At 41.8% G+C, this 12,092-nt stretch overlaps 1 long non-coding RNA gene across 1 annotated transcript in view; it reads right to left on the bottom strand.

Moving 5' to 3' along the window:
* Positions 1–10,770: 10,770 nt before the first annotated feature.
* LOC128351719 (uncharacterized) overlaps positions 10,771–12,092 on the bottom strand; it is a 42,100-nt gene continuing 40,778 nt past the window's right edge. Inside the window, exon 3 of the long non-coding RNA XR_008320002.1 lies at positions 10,771–11,305. This is a non-coding gene — a long non-coding RNA (uncharacterized LOC128351719). The remainder of the gene's footprint in view (positions 11,306–12,092) is intronic.

A 12,092-nucleotide genomic window follows, 5' to 3' on the forward strand; every position in this document is an offset into this window, starting at 1 on the left:
GCTCACACACCCCTACTCCCTTGTGCTCTTCAACAATTGTACTCAGAACACAATGGAGCAGTGTGCAAACTCTCAGAGCATCCCCATGGCTGCTTGAAGGATGGACACTTTAAGGTCATAGAACCCAGGCTACCCAGTGGCAGAGCACCAGGATCTGGAGCAATCCCAGCGGTTCTCATGATTAGCCCTTCCTGGGCTAGCACTGTCCTAAGCCAGGTAGGGCTGGTCATGAGCTCTCTCTCTTTGTTCAGATGTCAGCCAAACTTTTTTCTTTGCTCTCATTTCTAGTCAGTTGCAAATCCTCAAGGAACTTCTGAGAAATCAAATGCTGTACATGCATGTCTGAACCATCCTTTTCTTATCCAGTATTCTTCTCTCCCCTCCCCATCCTCCAGATATCACATTGTTAATTTGGGATGGCATAGGGTTTTCAGTAACACACCTCACCAATGCTACTTCAAATTTTTCATGCCAGGAAATTGAATTTAGTTTCCCCACACCCCAGGATATCAACTGCCTTACACTAGCCTACATTTAAATATTTCCTATTAAGACCAATGACTAGAAACTGGATGATAACCTTGAGTTCTGCAATTTGCACTTGCAGAGAATGTTGTTCAGGCTTTCTGTTGTTGCTCAGAGTCACACATTCTGAAACGAATTTCATCCAGCATTTATTTATGAAAAGAAGAGGAGCATTTGGCCATTTATTTCCATACTGAAGAGCAATCTATGGTCTAGCATGCTTTTTCTAAGGTGAAGTGATAAAAAAAAGTGGATCAGATTACTTTTTTGGAAAAAAGATTGCGACAGTTTGTAAATTTTTCATTTACAATCCCTCCTTACAAACCCCTCCTTATGAACGGTCAGAACTGAATAAAAGCTCCCCCACCCCCCACTTTTGCCTAGGAGAATTATTGTTTCTTAAGCGTAAATTATATGATTCACAGAATACAATGGAAAGATTTCTGCAAAATGAAGTGTGCATGGATTGTGTTCACTGCAATGCCATGTATGTGTTAACAGTCAGAGAAGTGATTTCAAACACTGTTCCAGGGAAACATGAGGCTCTTTGGGAAAATACCAGGGGTTCCTTCCAAAGAGAAGTAATGGGAAACAAACTTCCCTGGGAGATGGCTTGCCTATCACTTGCCAAACAACTTATCCTGCAGGCAACTGCCGAGTGTGTTCCCAGCTGCACTTTCAGATCACAGGACAATTATAAGGCGTATGAGGCTTAGAATATTTGCAGTGCCAAGGGTTATGATGCCAGACATTCAAAGGTTCCATAAAACACCCAGTTTTATTTTTGTATTTATTTACTTACTTATTTAACACTTATTTAAAATCTCAGGTAAGTTTACAATTTAAACCAACAGCAACTAAAGCCTAAAAATCATATACAACAGATTAAAATGACCATAAATAAAACTTTAAAATGCCATAAACTAAAAACTTGATGAAACAGGTGTGTTTTCAAAAGTCATTTAAACACAACTAGAGATGGGGAAATTCTGATTTCATTTGGGAGTGTGTTCCAGAGCCTTGGGGCCACCCTAGAAATGGCCTGCTTTTGGATCGCCACCAAGAATTTGCTGGCAACCACAACTGGACCTTCCCCAATGATTTTAATAGGTGGCAGGGTTCATGAAGAAGAAGGTGCTCTCTTAAATACTTGGGCCTGAGCTGTTCGGGGCTTTATAGGTAATAAACAGCACTTTGTATTTTGGCTGAACACTAATTGGCAGCCAGTGTAGTTCTTTGGAGTAATGTGGTCTCTACAAGTGGCCCCAGAGACCAGCCTGGTTGTTGCATTCTACACCAGTTTCTGCACTGCTACAAAGACACTCCAACATAGAGTGCACTGCAGTAGTCAAGCCTGGATGTTATCAGCATATGCACCACTATTTTAAGGTTGCTTGCCTCAAGAACTGGACATAGCTGGTGTATCAGCTGAAGCTGATAAAAAGCACTCCTTGCCACTGCCTCAACCTGAGCTATCAGAGAGAGGTTTGGTTTCAGAAGTACTCCCAAATGGGAATCAACTTCAGTTTGTTCTTCCTTATCCAGCCCGTTACCAATTCCAAGCAAGCATTAAGAGAGTTAAGCCATCTCCTGATGAAGCTGCTATGGAGAAATAGATCTCATATCAGCATACAATAGATACTGTACTGCACCAGCATATTGATAGCACCCTGCACCCAATCTCCTGATGACCTCTCCCAGCAGTTTCATCAAGATGATACCATGGCGCAGAAGGCTACCATGGTATCGAAAGCTGTTGAGAGACCCAAGAGGACCAACAGGGTCATACTCCCCCCTGTCAATTCCCACTTGGAGATCATCCATCAGGCCAACCAAGGCAGTCTCCACTCCATAGCCAACCCAGAAGACAGTTTGAAATGGGACCAGATAATATGAATATGAATATGACAAATATTTATGTACCGCTTTTCAACAAAAGTTCCCAAAGCAGTTTACATAGATGTAAGTAAGTAAGTAAGTAAGTAAGTAAGTAAAATGGCTCCCTGAATCCAAAAGGCTCACAATCTAAAAAAGAAATGTAAGATAGACACCAGCCACTGGAGGGGTGCTGTGCTGTGGATGGATAGGGCCAGTTGCTACCCGCCCCCACTCAATATAGAGCAGATTATAAAGATAATCTGCTTCTTCCAAGACTGACTGGGGTTGAGAAGCCACCACCCACTCAATTACCTTAATTACCATAATTAGCGACTCTTTATATGGTCCCTTATAGCTAGCTTCACCAGTGTTCACGCCTGGATTAGACTACTCTGCTGCTTTACCTACTGAGAGCTTTCATAATTTACCATGAAGAAGATGCACAAACTTCCACTTTTTGTGTCATCCAGAAGGTGGGAAAGCAGATGGACAAATGACTCAAAGTATCAGCTGTTTGCTACTTCGCACTTTAGGTCATTAAAATTAAAAATAAAAGCATATAAAATATAAATCTCATTATTTTGATTTTTTCCATTATACCTTCTTCCCATACGGTTGCCATACGGTTCCCTGTTCCCATACGGTTTTTTGCAGACAGATATTCTTCAAGAAATCTGTTTGTCACATTTGTATGCGTAGGATTTTTATTCTTCCATGATACAGTTCATACATGGCCCTCACAACAGCCCAGCAAAATAGGCAAGCAAAAGTGTTTACTCAAGTGTTACTAAGTGAGGCTATTCACACCAGTGTGCAAAACTGGGCTAAGGGAGCCCAGCCTGGTTTTTCTCATGTGAACCACTGGGATCACACCCAATCCTGGTGGCTACATGGCAGCAAACGCACCGATTGAGCCACCTAGTTAAACGAGGTTAAGGGAGCAAACGTTCTCTTAAACTCATTTTTTAAATCCTGTGTCAGTAGCAACTGCTTGCAGCCATGGCTGGCACACTCGGGCGGGGAGAGGGGGATAGTAATGCACGTGCACTTGCATGGTGCATTATTGGGGTTCCAGGGGTGGGGAGCTGCAGGTCATCTTGGTGGGCAATTCACCCACCCAGAGTCAAAGTGGAGATCGTTTGCGGGGAAGGTAGGCTAAACCTGCCTTCCCCGCAGCCCGCCTATGAGTTCTTCTAACCAATAGTGAGTTTCATGACCAACACAGAGCATGGAATGTGAGGAGGAAACATCTGAGAAAGCTCTTCAATGGCTTTTCTTGGGAGGAACCATCCAATTCTTCTTTGGATTTCACATGGGAGAAAATTCAGTTCCAACCCTAATAAGTCCAGTTCTTCCCAATACATAGTAACATACTGAAGCTATTCCCATGCTCAGTAGAAAGCAGGCCAAGGGAGCTTAGCCCACTTTCTACTGATCATGAGAACCACTGGGCTCATGAGTGAGCCCAGTAGTTCCAAGGTGGCTAGCCCACCTAATTCCCCATTCCCTTAAATGAAGTTGACAGAGCAAACATCCCGTTAACCATTTTTTGTTTGTGTGCCGCTAGAATGCACGGCGACACATGAGTAGACCCCTGACTGGGAGGCTTCAGCCAGCCTCCCGGCCTCGGGGGTCTCTCTCAAATGCCCCATGTGCCAGGCAGCCCCAATCTCCACAGCCCCCACTGGCTCTGTGACGGAGCTGGCAGTTGTATGTGTGGCTGATCCGGCCACCCAGGGCTTGAGGGCTGCTCATGTGTGGGGAGAGTGGGCTAAGCCCACTTTCCCCACACAAACCCTCTTGGCACTTCACAAACCTCTCCCCACACAAACGCTCCTGGCGCTTCACACGTGTCATGTGAAGCACCTCACTGTATGTGTTACATTGGCTCTAAGGGACTTATGTTCTCATAGGTTTTTCTTCATACTGTTTATATCCATCTACTTCAGACTAACCACCCACACACTTAAACTATCAAGTATTATCTAGAACAGCTGTACACAAAATTACCACCATACCTACCCCCCACCAATCAGATGGCAACTTTACCTTTGAAATGTTGTTATGCCTGTCTTGCTTCTGGGGGCAGCCACAACAGGGAGTTGTTTCCTATGATGGCTTTCATGTGCACAATACCCTTGTTCATATGCAGTGCCATAAATGGCCAGTGTCCCACTAACCAATATGAACAGAAGGGAACAAAGATTAAAATGCTTTAATGGTCACAAGCCAGGAAAGGGTTAAGCACTTTTAAATCTCATTGGCTTCAACTGAAAGGTATTAATTATGGCCCATTGAAATCTGTGGGGCTTATTGGCTATCCTATCCAAATTTCCTCAGAAGCAAGCCCCATTGATTTTTGTGGTTGCTTCAAAGTGAGCATGCTTAGGACTGCAACATTTTAGCATGCTTAGGATTGCAATCCATTTATCTCTGGATTTTGCCCTAAGACTTTAAATATGTCTCATCCAGAAATCTCAGCTTTTCAGTGTTTTGACCACTTTTTACTGTACATTTGTAAAGCCATGAAGTTCAAGGTTAAGTGTTAGCCACTAACACCATGAAAATAAGCATGTTTTAGTTCTCCCCTTCTGTAAATGTGTATGCTATATCCATATATTGCTAAGGCAGCAGTTATTGTGCCACAGAGTGGTTCCACCCCTCCTTTTGTTTAATGGCAAACTGTTCGCAATGACTATACATTATTAATAATTGAAACAGAAGAGACTAGGAAATAAGCATTCATTAGAGAGGAAAACTGTCCATGGTACTGAAAAACTTGTTTAATCAACTCAGTTTAAAATGAGTTGTTCCCTCTCAGTTCCTCTTGCCTTGTTTTTTTTCAGTTGTAGGGTGGTGTTCTCTCCCCCCACAAAGCCACTGTAGGGTATAGTGCTTGATCAAACAAAGTGCAATGGCCATGTATTACCACTGAGAAGACAACAGAGAGGACCCAGCTAAGTTGTTAACAAAGCAATACTGCAATATCATCACTGGAGGCAGAGATGGGCAAAATACTTCTAAAGGTTTTTTAAATACAAAATACCTGAGCAAATGTATTTTAGGTACAAAATACAAAATACTTGGTAACTAACCAATAAAAATGCAAAATACAAAATAGTATTTTAAAATACATCTTAAAATACAACATACAATGCCTGAAAAAAGGAAATCAATTTGATATGTTTGTTACTTACCAAATGTAAATTTTTTTTAAAAAAAAATTAAATTTGTAAATTTTAATGTGTATTTAATGTGTTTTTATCTATCATTTTTATCTTTTTGTGAATTTTAAATGTGTTATATTTTATGTTTTAATTCTGTACACTGCATAGAGATTTTTATACTAGGCGGTATATAGAAAGAAAGAAAGAAAGAAAGAAAGAAAGAAAGAAAGAAAGAAAGAAAGAAAGAAAGAAAGGGTTTCCATTTCCTTTAAGCAAAACAAGTTTTTCAAAGATTAAGTCACTCAAGTTGTGCCTTCAGGGGCTGTTAATCATACCAACAAAGGAAAATAACTGTTTTACAGGACCACTTGAGGTTAGACTTGCATTATATATATAAAAAATAGCCATCGGACAATGGGATGCCCATCCAATGTGCTTGGATTGTCCTGCAAAAACTGGAGTATTCCAGCTTTTTAAACTCTCAATCAGATTAATAATTCTCTCATTCTCACCCTCACCCTCATTCTCACCACCACCACTCTGCAGGCATTTGGGAGAGAAGTGCCAGGGGGCAAAATATATACAATGTATGTCAATAGAAATCAAATTCTAACCGGATATATCCAATGTTAATCCTGCTTAGAATAGACACATTGAAATAACTGAAGGTTAGTAATGACAAAGGCTGAAATCCTATAGCTGTGGCATAGGCAAATGAGCAGCAAGTTGTATTCCTGGTGAAGCAATCATATGGTCAAATCATATGGGGAGAACAATTCATTTTGCCCCAGTTAATCCACTCCTCCCCTTTCCTTTCTCTCTATGCTATTCTTGAAGCACTGAGAGCAATGGGGCGGGGTGTTTTACAGGAGTGATACAGAAGGAGCTCCCTAAACCCTAGCGGTTACTCAGAAAGAAAGCCAAATAATTTTTCTAGTTTATACACAAATCAAAAGGATTTATGTATATCCTCCTACAAACCAGAACACAAAGAAGATTCCTACTGCCCCATAAGCCAATGTGATGTAGTAATTAAGTTGTTGGATGAGGACGGGGAGACCCATGTTGAAGTCCTCACTCATCCATGAAGCCCTCATTCAGGCTCATCACTGGGTGATCTCAGTCACTCACTATTTCTCAGCCTAGCCTGCCTCAAAGAATTGTTGTGAGGATAATATAGGGGGAAACAAACTTGGGATACTTTAGTAGTCATCTGCTCTTGTGAGGTGCTCTCTCTCTCTCTCTCTCTCTCTCTCTCTCTCTCTCTCTCTCTCTCTCTCTCTCTCAATGTGATCAAGTTTACAGCCTGTTGTGAGAAAAAAAGATGGCTTTTACAATTTTAGAAGCTGTTAATCCAGTTTAAGCAAGCATGGCTGCTTGATATCCTGTATTGTTCTGTGTGTCCCATAGTGATACTGAGACTGTTCTCACAACCAGCCTAACCCAGGCTAGGGCAGCACAGCCTGGTTATACTGCTCATGTGAAGCATTGGGATCCTAGCAGATCCTGTGCTCTCATGCAGCCTGACCCTCTTACTAAACCCAGCAGGTAGCCGAAGTTAAGGGTGTGAGCACCCCTTAACACAGCTGCTGAGTATCTCCTTGAGCTGCATGCAGCCCAAAGAGAAACAGAGATGGGGTAATCCCCAAAGCACCATGCACGGTGCATTGTAGGATATGTAGTGGCCAGAACAATAGGTTTTGGCCAGATATCACTCCATGATCGTCCACGGAGTGCTACTCATCTGGGCAAGTGGGAGGCATGCCAGAGAGTCGGGGCTTGGTCATCTGGGGGAAGGTGAGTTAAATGCAACCTTCTCTCACACCCTTCTCGCCTGCTCTTGGGAACTGTGAGAATTGCCTCAATGTGTCCCAAACCCACCACAGCCTGGTAACCTGGAAAGCCAGATAAGCACTCTGCATGCCCTCGAGAAAACTTTACACAAAGGTCTCTAAAGGTAAACTTCAGACAGAGAGTATGCTGATGCTTTGCTTCACAGGAAAAAAAAAGAAATGGAAATTTGCTACCATTAGTCAGTCACAGTAAACAATAAGGGACACAGACAGTGAGATATTTGTATACTACTCTGCAAAACAACCTGCCTTAGCCTTAGGCAAGTTGCAGATTTACACAGAGACTGGACTAAAAAAACTTCATCCTCTGCAGGTCAGGGCAGGTTTCTAGTTGCAGCGTTGCAACTAGAGGAACAGAGGAACTTAAAAGCAATTGAGCTGTGAGGTATGGAGTTATCTTGCATTTGAAATCAGAGTGGGTGGGGTTAAGAGCTGCTCCCTCTTGTCCTCCTCTGCATGGACTCCCATGCCACCCTCACCTTTCATTTCCCAGTTTAATCACAATAACATAGTGGTGTGCATGGAACTGCAGAGGTGTGGTTTGACGCCAGGGGGTGGTTATTTAAGGGTGGGGGAGGGCCCTAACCCTGCCACCCCTGCCCCCGTTCCTGGCCTGAACCAGCCAGAAGTACTGTCTGTGCATGCGCCAGGTGCGATGTGTGTGTGCGCACACCGGACGCATGTGCAGATGGTACTTCTGGCCATTTCCAGCCAGTAACAGGGACAAGGGTGGCAGGGAGGTACACTGCCGCCCCCCCCCCCACTTTGAAAAAAACCAAGTGCCGGCGGGGGAAGTGCGGTGGGGGAAGGGTAAGTGCACCTTCCCCCACCCTTAAAGAACCACCCCCTGGCATTGAACCTTTGAGCCGGTGCCACATTCAAACAGGTTCGGAGGCCTCTACAATGGCCTCCGGACTGGTTCATGCACATACCTACAAGAACAGTCTCTCTCGTTACCCTTTGATTTTTGAATTTGTTGGCAGACCAATCAGAAGCAGAGTAAATTCTTCAAACTTCAGGGGGCAGAGAGAGAGGAACAGAGCACACACACAAGGATGCCTGGAAGCCAATGGGCTGCCTGCTTGCTATAAAAGGCAGCTCCTGAAGAAAGCAAGTAAAGCAATGAATGGCTGGGATGTATTTTGGTTTTGGCAATGTATTTTAAAAATACAAAATAACTGTATTTTAGATACAAAATACATTCCTGAAAAGTATTTTAGATACAAGATACAAAATACAGACGTATTGAAAATACATATTTTCAGTACTTTTATTTTAGATACTGCCCATTTCTGCCTGGAGGTACTGGGCCAGTGGAGGCAGCTGGCGGGCAATCCTTAATATCTACCAGTTTTCCACCAAAGGTTGCCAACTTACCTAGACTTATTAGTGGGCTGGCCCTGTGCTTTTAAAATGTGCGATAACAAAACTTCTCCACCCTCAGTGGACTGGCCCTGAATTTCCTGTATTCTCAGAAAGTATTTAATCATGCTGCAAAGTATTGTTTTAAAAGATGCAAGGTAAGAACAGTGAGTTATGCAGGGGTACAGGAGGCCGCCTCCTCCAGGGGTGGGTACATCAGACTTATCCCAGCCTCTATTAATTATTTCCTTTGTTCTGTGTCAATTTTATGCAAAAAGTGGCATTCAGGTTAGGAACATAGGAACGTAGGAAACTGCCATATACTGAGTCAGACCATTGGTCTATCTAGCTCAGTATTGTCTTCACAGACTGGCAGCGGCTTCTCCAAGGTTGCAGGCAGGAATCTCTCTCAGCCCTATCTTGGAGAAGCCAGGGAAGGAACTTGAAACCTTCTGCTCTTCCCAGAGTGGCTCCATCCCCTGAGGGGAATATCTTGCAGTGCTCACACATCAAGTCTCCCATTCATATGCAACCAGGGCAGACCCTGCTTAGCTACGGGGACAAGTCATGCTTGCTACCACAAGACCAGCTCTCCTCTCAGGTTGTCTTACTCAACTCAGTAAAAACAATTACAAAATATATCACACAGCAGGAAACAAGTATTCTAAGAACAGCATTAATTGACTAAGATAAATTAGAGAGAGAGAGAGAGAGAGCGCACTACAGCACAACAGTAATTTTTAAATGTCTTCATAATCAATTCTCTCACAGCACACTATCTTGCTTCAGGTCAGATTTGGGGAATTACTGGTGAAGGGTGATCAAAATGTAAAAGAAATAGAAAGGGCAGCTTATATAGTTGTACAGAAAGACTATTCCGTTCAAAGGGGCACTCCTGTCATGGCTGCATAACAAGCAGCATCATATAGGACCAAAATACTTAACATTTAACTTAACATTTAAGTTGGTTTATGTGCATTATTCTGTGGATCAGAAAACCACATGATCACTGTATGTGGGAGTATAGTGGATCCTCATTTGCATTGTCTGACACACCTTCTGTCTTTAAGCCAGTTTCATACATTTTCACAACTAATCCCTTTCTGTAACTTTACCATAGTCATTTCCTTTAGAGGAAGCAAAAATGCATTATTTTCTGTGTGTTTACACATTCAACAAGAAATATCTACTAGCAAAGCTATTCCTTTGCCACTGGTACCATTTGGTCATGAATAAGATTAGGCACCCTTCAAGGGTGTATTGGATAACATTTAATCAGAAGCTCTTCTGTTAGACATCAGTGCTTTCTGTTGGTTCCAGCCATTTATCGTATTCAGCTAATTGAGATTATATCTTTCCATATACTTTGAGCCACATAATTTGCTTGGATCTAAATCAGAGATAATTGGCCTGAGTAATTCCATTATTTGCTAGTGTGAGAGTCCATAACTGAGCCTACTTGATTAGTATCAAGCAAAAGAGCCAATCCTTTCCACAAAGACAATATTTTTGTGTCTTGTGATATTAGGTGAGGTGTGTATCCCCTTCTCACAACTTCGGATGTCAAGTGGAAGCTTGTAGATTTGTGAAAAATGCAAAATTAACTTTCAAATATACTCTGCTTTTGATATTTAATGAGACCTACTCCTGCTTTATCTTTAATATTAAATAGCCCGATGCTATGCTTAGGTGGTGTCAAGAAGGATCTGAGGCACCGTGAGTTAAAAGGATATGCAAGATTACTCACCAGGCAGGTAAAGACCTTTGTGTTCACTCAGGCCTTTTAAATTTTGATTTTTAAATTTGATTTCTAAAACTGATTTTTTAAAAAGTAAATTGTTTTTGTATTTTGCATTTTTTTCTGGCATGTTATGATTTTGTTTGTTTTGTGTTTTTATTTGATGTTTTAATGCTGTGTTGTGAGCCACCCAGATAATACTTTGCTCTGTAAAGTATTCTTTACTAACAAATAAAGGCTAAACAAATAAAGTATTATTATTTATTTATCTGATTTATATGCCACCCTTCCAAAATGGCTCAGGGAGGTTTACAACAGAATAAAAACAATTAAAACCGGTTAACAATTAAAATTAAAGCTATAAAAACCAGAATAAAACCAATTAAACATTCAAACAGCTAAAAACCCTGGAAAACCAGAACAAACATTTAAAACAGTTTAAAACAGTTTACAGCAGTTTATTATGATTCAGACTTGACTCCAGACCTAAAAGGTCACTCCAGAGGTGAAGGCAGAAATATTGCCATCAGCCTGAGTCCACCCAATGAAAAATTTAAGTTGATAATACAAATTCAGCAGCAGTGCAAAATTGCAGCAAGACTAATTCCTTGCATCAAAAATGCCGGGTGTAAAGCATGAGCCTATAAAGCACAGAACAGGTGGCCACCCTAATCATAGCAACATCTGCAATGTTTTTTATACTCCTGTCTTTGATAGATTTCTTGGAGGTACACATGATCCCCACTGCTTAACTTCAGACCTGCAGGTCTTCCATCTGCACACTGGAAAACAAGCAAAATATTTGCATTTTAAAATGTGGCAAAATGCTATTCCTGGATATTCATATGTAGCATATGCCATTGTCGTCAGTGATTACTATGTGCATTCATCTGAGGGTATATTTATCACCTAAATCCTTGCAGGTGCTACAAAAAACTTTACTTGTAGCATATACTGAGTTAGATCAGTAATTCTTAAAAAATTCTTTCACTCTCAGCAAGAGCAAATTCTTTCATGCTCTCCCTCCTGTTTATTATTTGCTAAATATGACCATGAGTTTCTTGTTCATGAACCTTTTACTGCTTATTAATCTCATATCTATAGGTGCAATTGCTTCCTTTTTTAGCTAGATAGCTGGCTCTCAAATTCTTGATAAAGGAATCATACTGTTAAATATAAGAACAGCCCTGCTGGAACAGGCCCAAGGCCCATCTAGTCCAGCATCCTGTTTCACACAGTGGCCCACTAGATGCTCCTGTGAAGCCCACAGGCAAGAACTGAGGACACGCTCTCTCTCCTGCTGTTACTCCCCTGCAACTGGTATTTAGAGGCATCTTGCTTCTGAGGCTGGAGGTGACCTATAGCCCTCAGACTAGTAGCCATTGATAGACCTCCATAAATGTGTCTAAGCCCCCTTTAAAGCCATCCAGGCTAGTGGACAACACCACCTCCTGTGGCAGATGTTCAAGTACCTTGTTTTTTTATGGTCATGCATTAGTTATGTAAGATTTAAGTTCATTAGGCACTTGATCAGCAATGAGGGCCACTTTCCATTCAGAAGATGTGATC

Source organism: Hemicordylus capensis, chromosome 3 (assembly GCF_027244095.1).
Source record: "Hemicordylus capensis ecotype Gifberg chromosome 3, rHemCap1.1.pri, whole genome shotgun sequence".
NCBI classification, from domain to species: Eukaryota; Metazoa; Chordata; class Lepidosauria; order Squamata; family Cordylidae; genus Hemicordylus; species Hemicordylus capensis.